The following is a 14,680-nucleotide window of genomic DNA, read 5'->3' on the forward strand; positions in this document are numbered from 1 at the left end:
GTTAGTTCATAGTTCATTACTGTTAACTTCTTTCTTTTAAAGAAATTAACACACTCTAACAAGGAACAATATTCCACAGCTTTTATCAATTTTAATGTTACAAATGTACTCATATTGTAAAGTGTTACCATTGCATCAACAGTCAAGCTAAAGATGTGTATACTGTGTACACACTGCTTCGTTGACGATGTATTAGATCTGCATTTGTAGTGTCCCGCCCTTTGCAGTGCGCAGTGTTAAGTGTCTAAACAAACTGCATGTGCTGTCTGTGATTTCTGCCACTAGAGGCCGCTCTAATGCTGTAAAACAAAGACTATAGGGACTTTGCTGTATAACCCAACCCGGAAAAACTATCAGCATGGATTTTTTGCGGATAACCAATAGTTCCGCCAACTATCGGTGCCGATTAATCGGCAAAAACGATACATCGGTCGACCTCTAATAAGAATGCATATAGTATCTGACCAGAAGCTGTCAAGCTCCAAAAATAAAACTATATAAAAGTAGATCCTTTATGAGATTGATGTTTGTTGATAATTTAATTTGACATTTGTTGAAATCTGCAATAAACTGATACCAGTTCAGTTTCAGTTCAGAAATAAAATAGTTTATAAACTGGCCTGTGGTTTGAGACAGCTGAGGTGTGCGTTGATATTTTTTTTTTGGTATGATCTCCTCTGGGCTGATGGACCACAGCGGTGCTCAGGTTCTCTCGGTCATGTAATTATCTGACAGCTCTTGATAGAAATCAGTGACAGCCCGCAGCAGAGTCTCTCTATAACAGAGTGCATCTGTGAGAGCGTACATGAACTCAGCTGCGCAGGTATCAGGACTTTAGATTAACTCCGAGGCGTGATCATTTCTCTGTCACTTACCTCTAGACTGAACGCTTGAAATGTCACGCATCAGATCCCCTCAACTGCCCATTACTACAGTGAGGGAAAAAGCCGGTCATATCAGGGCCTGAGAAATGGAGTGATCTCTATATTCAAGGCTTCAGGACTGCACAATCTTTAGCGAACTCTATCAAGAAAGTCAGTCATTAGTTTTTGATAAGTTCTAAAGATCAATCAGTACTAGTGATCGTCATTTCTGAGATTTCGAAGAGCTTCGAAATTCGATTAAATATCAATTTGTTTCTCACACAAAGCTATCATATATCTGAAAAGTCTCCTTCTGTGTTCCAGAGAAGAATGGGTTTAGGACAACATGAAGGTATGGAATAGGGGTCGACCGATTACTAGCTTGGCTGATTATTAACACTGATATTAAGCATTTTTATGGTTATCGGTATCGGGCATTTTCAAAACTGATTTGCTGATAAAATAATTTAAAAGCAGTTTTTGTCAGAGCTTGTTATTCTTAGTTTAGACGTTAATTTTCATTTTTAGACCAGACGTATATATCAATTATTGGTCTTCTTGATTTGTAATAATCGGTATCTGCATCGTCCCCTAGCATGGAAGCTTGTTTCTGCAATGGGATAAGAAATATAAAAGGAAAGTAGTTTATATCTCGCAATTCTGATGTCAATTCTCACAATTAACTCTTAAACTTTCTCATAATTGAGAGATATAAACTCGCAATTGCAATGCTTTGATAAAAAAGTGAGATGAAACATCACAAGTACCATTTTATTTAATTTTTTATTCCTTGACAGAAACAGGAAAAAAATGTAAGAAGAAAAATGAACAGAATTGCAAGATGTAAACTTAGAATTCAGAGGAAAAAAAGTCAAAATTGTGAGATGTAAACTAGGGTTAGGGACTTCCTTCTTTCAGACAAATCCAATCGGAGATATATTAGATATTTTACTTACAAAAATGCATCAATTCGCTGCAGGAGGCTTTTATTTACCCCAACGGAGCCATGTGGGGCACTTTGTTTTTTATTATGGATGTTCTTTATTAGACTTGTTTTATTATAACTCCAGTTGGATTTGTCTGAAAGAAAGTCATATACACCTCACTGTAAAAAAAACAACAAAAAAAACCCAAGTTGATTCAACTTAAAAAGTAAGTGTTCATGCTGCCATAAAATTTTAAGTTTAGTCAACATGAAATGTTAAGTTGTACTACATGAAAATGTGGATATTTGAGTTGAGTAAACGTAAGATTTTATGGCAGCGCGAGCACTTACTTTTTTTTTTTTTTTTCTTCTTTTTTTTTTACAGTGTAGGATGCCCGGAAGATGAATAAATGATGGGCCAATTTTCATTTTTGCGTGAACAACCCTTTAAGAGTTTATAATTATAAGATATAAACAAAGCAATTACAAGAAACAAGACATAAACTCAATATCTCAAAAAAGGTGAGAATTGTGAATTGTGAAATAAAAAGTCACAGTAACCTTAACCTGAAATTTCAAGATATAAACTCACAATTTTGAGAAAGAAGGTTAGAATTGTGAGATAAAAGTGTTTTTTATCCCAGGGGGAAAGCAAGCTTGAGTAAATAATGAGAGATTCTTCATTTCTGATGTTTTTTTTTAACCACGTTGACAATGAGGTTCATTACGCACCATGATCTTCACCCACACTGGATCTTTCTTTTAGAAAAAAAGTTTTTTTATACTTCAGTATTCTGAAGGAGATGCTGCAATACTGTCATTCTGATCAGTTCATTGGGCACAAACATTCGTTGCATACACAGCTCTTGTCACTGTACAGTAGATGTTCACAGCATGTTGACATGCAGGTCAATAATAAAAGCCTGTCTAGAGCAAAGCTCCGCCCCTCATTATGTAGTCAAGGTGAAGATTTAAATATCACTCAAGAGCCACTCCAAGTGTAAAGGAAAATATGCAAATGAGCGCATATCCATCAAAGAATGTTTCTGTCTTGGCAGGAAAGCTATTAATTTTTTTTCATCAGTTGCTGACACTTTAACGTATACATCGCCCTCAGATTGCAAATGATTTTTTTTCTAGTACGCGTTCTCTCTCCTTATTGACGTGTTATATTTTCTTTGCGCTTGCATCTTGTTATTGTTCTAAAGTTTCCCTGTCTAGTGTGCATTAGTGCACCCTGATTGAAATTTTACCGACAAACTGAAATATGACTCTGTGTTTAATGGAAAAAATAATTACACGTCAGGTGAAACAAAGCATGACTCATAGTTACCGAGGAAAGTGACTGGAGACACGAGCCAGCAACGGGGTCAACAAGCGCACACACACTCACAATATATGCCCTGTTCTTGATCACTATCTGCTGAACTACTTAATATCATTTCATAAACATCTTCATAAGGCCCTTGTAACGTTTATCCTGTCTTGGACATAGTCAGCACTATGCACTAAAAGTATGGACTTTGCTGGTCAAAGAAAAGTATGTAGTTTTATATTGCATGTAAGCATTTGCATCTAGTTAAATGTATTCAATTGTATTATTAGTTCTATTGAGATGTACAACATGTGTGGCAGAACAACACTTCATATACAAATACTTGCAGTCACGTTGCAGTTTGGGTTGCAGTTCATACCAGTTGTTAATTATTGCACTCTAAAGCTAAAGAAATTCCAAATGTACAGGTGTGCAGTATGTGCATGTCTATTTTTTAATCATTATGAAAACCATCAGGCCTAAAATCTCAGCCGCGCTTCAGTTCTCGCATTGACTGCTATTATTCTGAGTCTGTTACTGACTTCACGGCATTGTTTCTAATTAGTCCTGAAACAAGAGACGCTTTAAGTGCCAGATGGCAGTATTATCTGATATTTTCCTAAAACGGCTGCAGCGCTTCTTCAATGTTAGTCTTGATATTTTTAATTAAAATGGCTTGTCAGAACGGCAATCTGAGCTAAATTGATGTTATACAAGATACAATTAATAAAATTTCCCTGACGTTCCTATTAATTACTCAGAGTGGGAGCACTTGTTATTGACTCAAAGATCAAGTCTGACGGAAAGCCTTATCAAACATTGCTGTGTAATTTTCTGTTTGATAAGGAAATTAGCATGCTTCTCATTTGCTCGGGTAGAATCTGCATGACACACTTGGACGTTTTTTACACCTTGCTCTATGACCTGAGACAGAATTTGCACCTGCATCTGTGACAAATCTGACAGAACGTGGCAGTTCAAATAGGCACCATTTGGCTGAGCAAGCAGGAAATCTGTCACATGATATGCTTTATTAAGCAGTATGCTCCAGGTCCGACATCTGCAAAGGTTAAATGGGCGTTAGACTGCCATACAGGCTCAGTGACTCATAGTGGGGTGGGGTTACAGAGGTGTTAGGGCTTTCTATTCCTCCACCCATCCATTGGTCTATTTATCTGTCCATCTATTGCTCTATCCATTCGATTATCTATATATCCATCTATTTATCTATTATTCTATCCATCTGTTTATCTATTGCTCTCTCCATCCATCTCTTATCCATCTATCTATTATATTTATAATTTATTTATTTATCATCCATCTGTCACTGTACCTATTGCTTTATCACTTGTCAAACTATATATCACTCTATCTGTCAATCCGTCCATCCATCTATCCATCCATCCAGTCCATCTATCCAACCAGTTTGTCCATCTACCCATCCAATCCGTCCATGCATCCATCCAGCCGTGCATCGCTTTATCTGTCTGTCCGTCCATACATCCAACTGTGTATCACTTTATTTGTCCGTCCATCCATCCATCTGTATGTCCATCCGTCCGTCCATCCAACCTCTGTCCATTAGTCCATCCGTTCATCCTTCTATCCTTTCAATCCATCTGTCCATCCAACCATGCATCGCTTTATCCTTCTGTCTGTCTGTCTATCCAACCGTGTATTGCTTTATCTGTCCGTCCGTCCGTCCATCCAACCAACCAACCAACCAACCAACCGTGCATCACTTTATCTGTCCATTCATCCATCTGTCCATCCATTCGTCCATTCATCCAACTGTGCATCGCTTTATCTGTCTGTCTGTCCGTTCATCCAACCAACCGTGCATCACTTTGTCTGTCCAGTCATTCCTCTGTCCATCAATCTGACCATTCATCCAACCACGCATCGCTTTATCTGTCCGTCCGTCCATCCAACCAACCGTGCATCACTTTATCTGTCCATCTGTTCGTCCGTCCGTCCAATTGTGCATCACTTTATCTGTCCATCAGTCCATCTGTTCATCTGTCTTTCCATCCATCCGTCCGTCTGTCCATCCAACCGTGCATCTCATCCATCTGTCTATCCAACCATACAATGCTTTATCTGTCCGTCCATCCATCCATCTGTCTGTCCATCTGTCCATCCATCCATCCAATCATGCATCACTTCATCTGTCCATCCGTTCATCCGGCCATCCATTCATACAATCCGTCCGTCCATCCATCCATCCATCCAACCGTGCGTCGCTTTATCTGTCCGTCTGTCCGTCCATTCAGCCGTGCATTACTTTATCTGTCCATCCATCCATCCATCCAAACAACCAACCGTGCATCGCTTTATCTGTCTGTCCGTCCATTCAACCGTGCATTGCTTTATCTGTCTGTCTGTCCATCTGTCCATCCAATCGCTTTATCTGTCTGTCCGTCTATCCAACCAAGCATCGCTTTATCTGTCTGTCCATTTGTTCATTCAACCTTGAATTGCTTTATCTGTCCATCCAATCCATCCGTCTATCCAACCGTGCATCGCTTTATCTGTCCTTCCGTCCATCCATTGTCACGGTTCATGGATCTGCCGTGTTCTCTCGTCTCGTGATCTGTTGGTTTGTCATGTGATTGTGTGTGCTCGCTCAGCTGAGCTGCTAATCAGTCCGGCACAGGTGTTTCCCATTACCTTCAGCCCATATATACTCATCTCTCTCTCTCTCCCTCGTCCGATAGTTCATCTGGATGTCACAGTGTTGGGTTGTCTTCGTGTTTGCTGGTCGTCTCTGTGGAGCTCTGTCTTGTCGGATTTCGTCGTGTCTTCATTGTTTCACCAGGGATTATCATCACGGGACCCACGCCACTTCACTGTCTGCCATCTGCCCCTGCCTCACCCAGCCGGGAGAACTTCATCATCATCATTGACTGTTTCACTTCTGTTCATTCAATAAATCCTGTATTCACCTGCATTTGCTTCCTCCATCTTTTATTACCGTCACAGAACTATCGGACCAACAATGGAAGCAGCAGGCGCGCCACAGCCAACACTCGAGGACTATGTACAGGATTGTCTCTCCCGGCTGGAGAAACAGGAGCAGAGCACAAGCGGTGTTGGATCCGCCATTCGTGCTCTTGTGGGGCAGGTGTCCGAGCTAACCCAGCGCATGCAACAACTGCAACTTCCCGCTGCGCCAGTCACGCCACCCACGCCGCCCGCCCCTCTCGCATCTACCGGACCATCTGCTGCGGCTCAGTCATTCGAGCCCCGCCTTCCCCCGCCTGAGGTCTACAACGGTGAGCCGAATTTCTGCCGTGCTTTCCTCACTAAGTGCTCTATGCACTTCGCATTACAACCGCGAACTTTTCTTAGTGAGGAAAGCAAGGTAGCATTCGTGCTCACCCTGTTGACGGGGAGGGCGGCACTTTGGGGTACGGCGGTGTGGGAAAATCAAGATCCCTGCTGTGCCTCGTTTTCTGCACTCTCCGCCGAGATGAAGAGGGTGTTCGACCGCGCGGTCTCAGGAAGGGAGGCCGCGCGGACTTTGATGGACCTCCGACAGGGGGAGAGGTCTGTCTCCGACTATTCGATTGAGTTTCGCACCCTGGCGGCAGAGTGCCAGTGGAACGAGGAGGCGCAGTGGGATAGGTTCCTGCATGGGCTGGCTGACCGCGTCCAAAAGGAAATCTACGCCCTGGATCTACCCGCCAACCTTAACGGATTGATCGATCTTGCCTTGCGGGTAGACTCTCGTCTCTCCCGAGCCGAGCGGCGTGGATTCTCCGCTCGGCTTCCCCCTGGGGAGGGAACACCATCACGAGCCAGCGGCCGTGACGCGGTCAGCCCCTACGACGATCACGAACCCATGCAGGTGGGTAGAGCTCGGCTTTCTCGGGAGGAGAAGGAGAGGCGGAGATCCCAAGGTCTCTGCCTTTATTGTGGAGCTGGGGGACATTTCGCTTTTTCTTGTCCGGTAAAAGGGCCAGCCCGGCAGTAAATCTGAGGCTACTGTCGGGTGGGATCTCCGCTGAGAAGACCTCATCCACCTCGACCTCCATGCTCCTCCCGGGAAGGTTAAGATGGCAGACTTTTGATCATCACGTCACCGCACTTCTGGACTCCGGGGCTGAAGGTAATTTCATGGACTACAGTTTTGCTCTGCATAATCATGTTCCTCTCTCCCCCCTCACTAACACCATTGCCGTTTCCGCACTCAATGGACAGACTTTACCCAGAATTACTCACTCTACAGAACCCATCACTCTCACTGTGTCTGGAAATCACAGTGAGAGTATTTCATTTCTCATACTGGACTCTCCCCACGCACCTGTCGTTCTGGGCCATCCCTGGCTAGTCAAGCATAACCCCCGGATTGATTGGCGGCTCAAGTCTGTGTCTGAGTGGAGCACTAAATGTCATGAGTCATGTCTTGTGTCTGCCTGTCCCTCTGTGTCTACCCCTATGTTGCAGGAGAAGGCGGTGGATCTGTGTAACGTGCCCGTAGAGTACCTCGACCTGAAGGAAGTGTTCAGTAAGTCTCGGGCTGCTTCTCTTCCTCCTCATCGTCCCTATGACTGTGCAATAGAGTTACTGCCAGGTACGTCTCCGCCTAAGGGCAAATTATATTCGCTTTCCATTCCTGAGCGAGAGGCTATGGAGAAATACATTTCTGATTCTCTAGCAGCCGGGTTCATTCGACCCTCCTCTTCTCCAGCGGGGGCGGGGTTCTTTTTTGTGGGGAAGAAAGACGGATCTCTGCGACCTTGCATTGATTACCGAGGGCTGAATAATATCACGGTAAAGAATACCTATCCTTTGCCGTTGATATCTTCAGCTTTCGAGAGGTTGCAGGGAGCGTCTGTCTTCACTAAATTGGACTTAAGAAACGCATATCATTTGGTTCGCATCAGGAGGGGAGATGAATGGAAGACCGCCTTTAATACCCCCAGGGGGCACTTTGAATACTTGGTCATGCCCTTCGGCTTGTCCAACTCCCCAGGGGTCTTTCAGGCACTCGTCAATGACGTGCTGCGAGACATGGTCGACCAGTTCATATATGTCTACCTGGACGACATATTGATTTTTTCTTCATCTCTCCAGGAACATGTGCAGCACGTTAGGCGAGTGCTTCAGAGGCTGCTAGAGAATGGGCTTTTTGTCAAGGCGGAGAAATGCGTTTTTCATGCACAGTCTGTTCCTTTTCTAGGGTACATCTTGTCGCCCGAGGGAGTTCGTGTGGATCCAGAGAAAGTTAAAGCTGTGGTAGATTGGCCAACCCCAGATTCCCGCAAGGCCCTGCAGAGGTTTCTGGGCTTTGCCAATTTCTACCGGCGTTTTGTTCGCAACTTCAGCCAGCTAGCCTCGCCTCTGACCGCCTTGACCTCCCCCAGAACTACGTTCAGGTGGTCAGATGCAGCGGAAGCTGCATTTGCCAAACTGAAGAGCCGCTTCGTTTCGGCTCCAATTCTTGTAACCCCTGATCCATCTCGTCAGTTCGTGGTGGAGGTCGATGCGTCAGAGGTGGGGGTAGGTGCAGTCCTGTCCCAGCGTTCGGCCACGGACGACAAGATGCATCCCTGCGCGTTTTACTCCCATCGTCTGTCACCTGCCGAGTCAAATTATGATATTGGTAATCGAGAGTTGTTGGCGGTCAAATTGGCATTGGAAGAATGGCGTCATTGGTTAGAGGGGTCGGGGGTACCTTTCATAGTATGGACCGATCACAAAAACCTCGAGTATATCAGAACGGCTAAAAGATTGAACTCTAGGCAGGCTCGGTGGGCATTGTTTTTCGGACGTTTTAACTTTACTCTTTCGTACCGCCCGGGTTCTAAAAATGTCAAACCCGATTCTTTATCGCGAATTTTTGACCACTCCGATCGCCCGTCTACTCCCGAGAGTATTTTTCCTGAGACGCTTATCGTCTCAACTCTCACTTGGGAGGTCGAAACGAAGGTTAAATCAGCCTTAGAAGGGGTAACGCCCCCGGTCGCGTGCCCACCGAACCGTTTATTTGTGCCAGAGGAATTACGGTCCGAGGTTATTCAGTGGGGTCATTGTTCCAATGTGGTTTGTCACCCAGGGGTTAATCGAACCTTACATATGGTCAAGCAACGATTTTGGTGGCCTCTCATGGCTCGTGATGTTCGCAGTTTTGTCTTGGCTTGCTCAGTTTGTGCCATTGGTAAGTCATCTAACAGACCCCCTGATGGGCTCCTTCAACCGCTGCCGGTCCCTTCGAGACCCTGGTCCCATATCGCTTTAGATTTTGTCACCGCCCTCCCGCCCTCCCAGGGCAACACGGTAGTTTTGACCGTGGTGGACCGATTCTCGAAGGCGGCCCATTTCATTCCCTTGCCCAAATTACCCTCAGCCAAGGAGACAGCGGTGACTGTAGTTGACCACGTCTTTCGGTTACATGGCCTCCCGACGGACGTGGTCTCCGACAGGGGACCCCAATTTGTATCCAAATTTTGGCAAGAATTCTGTAAATTGTTGGGGGCAACTGTTAGTCTCTCTTCAGGATTCCACCCTCAGACCAACGGTCAAACTGAGAGAGCCAATCAGGATCTGGAAAGAATGTTGCGATGTATGGTCAACAGAAATCCTTCCTCCTGGAGCCAACAACTCTCAATGGTGGAGTATGCCCACAATTCATTGCCAGTATCATCCACGGGCCTATCACCATTTGAATGTAGTTTAGGGTACCAGCCACCAATTTTTCCTAGTCTGGAATCCGAAGTCGCGGTCCCCTCTGCCCACGCCTTTGTCCAGAGGTGTCATCGCACTTGGACTAGAGCCCGTGAGACTCTACTCCAGGTGGGAGCGCGCACCAAGGCCAAAGCCGATCGCCACCGGTCGAGGCCTCCCGTATACGTCGTCGGTTCTAAAGTGTGGCTTTCTACTAAAAACATTCCACTCCGGTCCGTCTCGAATAAGCTTGCTCCTAAATTCATTGGCCCATTTCCTGTCACCAAGATCATTAGTCCGGTGGCAGTCCGCCTCAAACTCCCTCCAGTATACAGGAGGATTCATCCCGTCTTTCATGTTTCCAAAATTAAACCCGTGATTTTTGCACGTATTAATCCGCCTACCCCGGTTCCCCCACCGCCGCGACTCGTAGACGGGGAAACCACCTATTCGGTTAATCGTATTCTGGACTCTAGGCGGAGGGGACGCGGATACCAGTACTTGGTGGACTGGGAAGGTTACGGTCCGGAGGAGAGAAGTTGGGTGCCTGCCAGGGACATCCTGGATCACTCCCTTATTGATGATTACAATCAACAGGTAAGGGGTTCTGGGAACGTCGTGGGACGTTCCTAGGGGAGGGGGTACTGTCACGGTTCATGGATCTGCCGTGTTCTCTCGTCTCGTGATCTGTTGGTTTGTCATGTGATTGTGTGTGCTCGCTCAGCTGAGCTGCTAATCAGTCCGGCACAGGTGTTTCCCATTACCTTCAGCCCATATATACTCATCTCTCTCTCTCTCCCTCGTCCGATAGTTCATCTGGATGTCACAGTGTTGGGTTGTCTTCGTGTTTGCTGGTCGTCTCTGTGGAGCTCTGTCTTGTCGGATTTCGTCGTGTCTTCATTGTTTCACCAGGGATTATCATCACGGGACCCACGCCACTTCACTGTCTGCCATCTGCCCCTGCCTCACCCAGCCGGGAGAACTTCATCATCATCATTGACTGTTTCACTTCTGTTCATTCAATAAATCCTGTATTCACCTGCATTTGCTTCCTCCATCTTTTATTACCGTCACATCCATCTATCCATCCATCAATCTGTTTTTTCATCAAACAGTTCTATTAATCATTTTATCGGCTTTTATGTTGTTCTAAACTATATAAAACATCTTTTTTTTTTTTACTTTACTTTTTACATCTTTAAACTTTGTCTTGGCAAACTTTCCTCTTACTCTTACTGATGCTTTGAAATGATTGAATTTGAATCACTCATGCCAAAGAGTTGATTGCTGCTTGTCTGCAATGCAATTAGCCAATTATGAGCAGCTATTTACATCTTTAACCAGTTGAAGGCAGCATGGAGTGTGGTAGGAGAAGGCTGTCTGGTGTTGGTGTGTGTTAAATGTCTCAGTTGGTTGGTCTTTGGCAGGTGCAGCCATCTTCATTGTCTTTGTCCTTGCTGCGGAGAGCAGCGGCATATATTTACCTCAAATTCTTTTCCTGCGTGACCAACTAACTCTGTCTCTTTTGGCCCGTTTGACTGATCGCTGCTGCCTGTGAATGTCAGGCTTGCCGAGCTTTACATTTATGAAGATTCTTTAATATGTGGTGTGGAAATCACAATTCCAAGGACCCATGCAACAATGGCAATTCCAGGAAGAGTGTGACTATATGCAGCTTATTCTTACTGGCTGTTTTGAGCTTGTTTACAGGAAGTATATACTGAAAATTTTCCACCTTTTTTGCAAAATAAGAATGTATTGAATGTAATATGAACAGAAATGCTAGGGAATTTCTGGTCAATGTTAAAGAGCTTATGGTTGATGAGCCACATGCTTTGTATGATCTTAATTGAAAAATAAAGAAATACAGTGAGTGCTTAACTGCACAACAATCTGACTGATGTCATATGATGATTTTATTGCAGTCAGAATTTAAATGCAATTTGCTTGTTTACCTTTGCATTTCTTAGTTTTAATAAAGCAATATTTTAATTATTTTGGAGCCTGTAACTTTTGGAAGTCACAACAAGCAAAGAGTAAAGTTCTTTTTTTTTTTTTATCTAGGAATTCAGTTCTGCAATGTGCATATGATGTATGCATGGGGATTTGGTGTTACCAGAGTGACTGAAAACTGAATTAACCCTCTGGAACTGGAGGTCAGATTCACAGTGGCCCTGAATGAGTGTTGTTTGTGTGGGTGGTTTATTGATGGTTTATTTAACCTGCTATACTTTTGTTTTATGAGGTATTTCCCACTGCATCTAAAGTTGCCCTGGATATGATGAGGTATTACCCTCTCATCGTCTACCAGACCACAGAGTCAAGGTCAGAAACAAATGAGGATTACCTCCTCTCACTGCGCTCTCTCTCTTTCTCTCTCTATTCTAAAACCTTCTGAACTGCCTTGCTATCTATTTAGACATCATTCTAACTAAAGTGTAACCTCATAAGTGACAGATCTTGAATATTATACATAGGCAAATATTGGAATTAGCATACTGCAAATGCTAAAATAGTTATGTTCACTGTCACTCTGAGAAATTTCGTCAGTGAAATCCAGTTATTGCAATAGAAATCTGTATGATCAGAGATTTTTTTTGCAAACGTTGAAAGATTTCCTAATGCAGTTTTCAATTATTTGCAAGTTGGTCACACAAATTTGCTGCACTGACTAACAAAAGGTGTTTGCAAAAGACCATTGAAAAATAGGCTAATCCTAACATAACAGCGACTATTACGTAATAGTCTCGGGATCATTATTAGTTACGCCCCCAACATTTGCATAGCCCAGTCATCAGAAGTTCTGCAGCTAGGCTATTGTGAAAAAAAAAAAAAAAAAAAAAAAAAAAAAAAAAAAAACGAGGACAAAAGCGAAAATAGCAGATCAAGGGAATAAATGTTATGTTCCAGGTTGTGCAGGACATGTTAAGTGCAGGGATGGTTGGTGTCTGTAACTTACTCAGAAATGCAAGGAAAACAAATAAGGTGCTCTAATAAAATAAGGCAAGCCACTGAAGGGACATGGTTAGCTTACTGGTAGCGGTAGCCTGTTACATTGCAGTACATAAGATTTCACTTACCACATAAACAGAGAGATGACTGCACGGACGATGGCGAATGATTTACAGATACTGAGCATCACTAACAAGCATCTAAACGTATGTGGTAAGTCCTGCCACTGCAGTATAACATTACACAGAGCACATGCGATCACAAAAGTGAAAGTAAAATAATTGTGCATTCAAAACAGCAGTTTCAATAAACCGCATATTAATAGCAGCTTGAGCTTCGTGATTAAATATATATTTTCCTCCATGTGCGAGCTACTGAAATGAGCCGCTCTGTGAAACAGCCAATCAGAGCAGAGCTCATCATTATTTTTCATGAACCTTCCAAATGATTTAATAACAGACCATTTTATTCTAGGGACAAATCCTAGGGTTATAAATAGACCTTTAAAACCATTTCTGGAGATTTTTTGCCCTTTCCTATGCCATATACCTTCTATGTAGACATCAAAGAAAAAATTTAAAATGTAGTATCAATGCATTCTATGGCACCTTTAAATAAATAAATAAATTACTAAACTTTACTATGGTAAAAGCATCACTACTTGAAATGCTATCTATGTAAGCAGCTTACTGCACTCTATTAAAAGTATGTACAAATAAGGCACAGTGTTAATATAAAGGAATTGATTTCATACAGATTTTTCACAGCTGTTTTACCTCTATTTTTGAATTACACATTATGTTGTGTTATAAAGTTAAATGCAATGTCCGTAACCTCAGAAACTCAGAAACAAACTCAGAAAGTTACCAGCACCTTTTACATTTTTCAACAGTTTTTTTTCCCCTACATCATATAGGTTTTGGAAGGTCCTCTGTTCATCTGCCAAACATCACTGCAGCCACTAATGTTGTTTGTGAGCTTGTATTTTTCTTCTCATTAGCTTTTTGCACATGCAGCAGGAGCACGCTGGGCATGCTCAGTTAATGTAAACATTTCCACTTCTCTGGTCAGCTGCAGGGGCTCCAGCAGTGTGTCTGAATGATTGAACGCCGCTGTTACTTACCTCCCGTGCGCCACGTATCGGACAAACGGCTATACGGCGCCTCGCCCACCTGTTTCGTAATGGGACGTCTTTCAGACGCAGATAGAATGGCATCTTTGGCACGTCGTAAGAATAACATCTAAGAGAGAAGTGCCGGGGAAATCAGTCAGCGTCTCACTATGTGTTTCATCACCTGAAAGCTCAATGAGGGAAAGTGTGGAAATAAGCGTCAGAGTTTGCCATCACTGTCGCCCACCTCTGTGGAGCATATCAGATCTGCTACACGCTACGCTGCCCAAGAGTGTGTATTTCTGGAGATGATTGAATCAATACCATTTTGACACGACTTGTTGGAACATGCCTCTTTATTTCACGCAATTCCTTCCGTTTGGTCAGGGAACATTTATCAAGGCAGCCGCCTGCTGTCAGCTAATAGAGATTGTTCTTTAGTCGGTGCGTGATCGAGGACCGCAGTAATGATACATGTTGATCGTTTGTGAAGATATTGACACCGGGCCAAAGAGCAGGACGACCACACTTCTTATAACCCCACCATTATACACATGAACACACACGATAACAGCTAAGACCCATAGCAAGGCTTATATCTTCATTTAGGCATCGTTTTCTTACAAAAAGGCAAGTGGGAATTAGTGCCGGCGGTTTTAATATAATATGTGGGGGGCCTTATAACATAGCTGAAACAATTGTTGTATTGACCACAAATTTAATAGTCATGGACATTTAATGTTTAATCCATTAATCATATTCTCACTGAAAAAAATTAATTTGGTCTAGAAAAAAAAACATTTCACTTAAAAATTAGAAGTAAATTTCATGAATAATTATCAAGA

The sequence above is a fragment of the Garra rufa genome, chromosome 22, assembly GCF_049309525.1.
Source record: "Garra rufa chromosome 22, GarRuf1.0, whole genome shotgun sequence".
Lineage (NCBI taxonomy): Eukaryota > Metazoa > Chordata > Actinopteri > Cypriniformes > Cyprinidae > Garra > Garra rufa.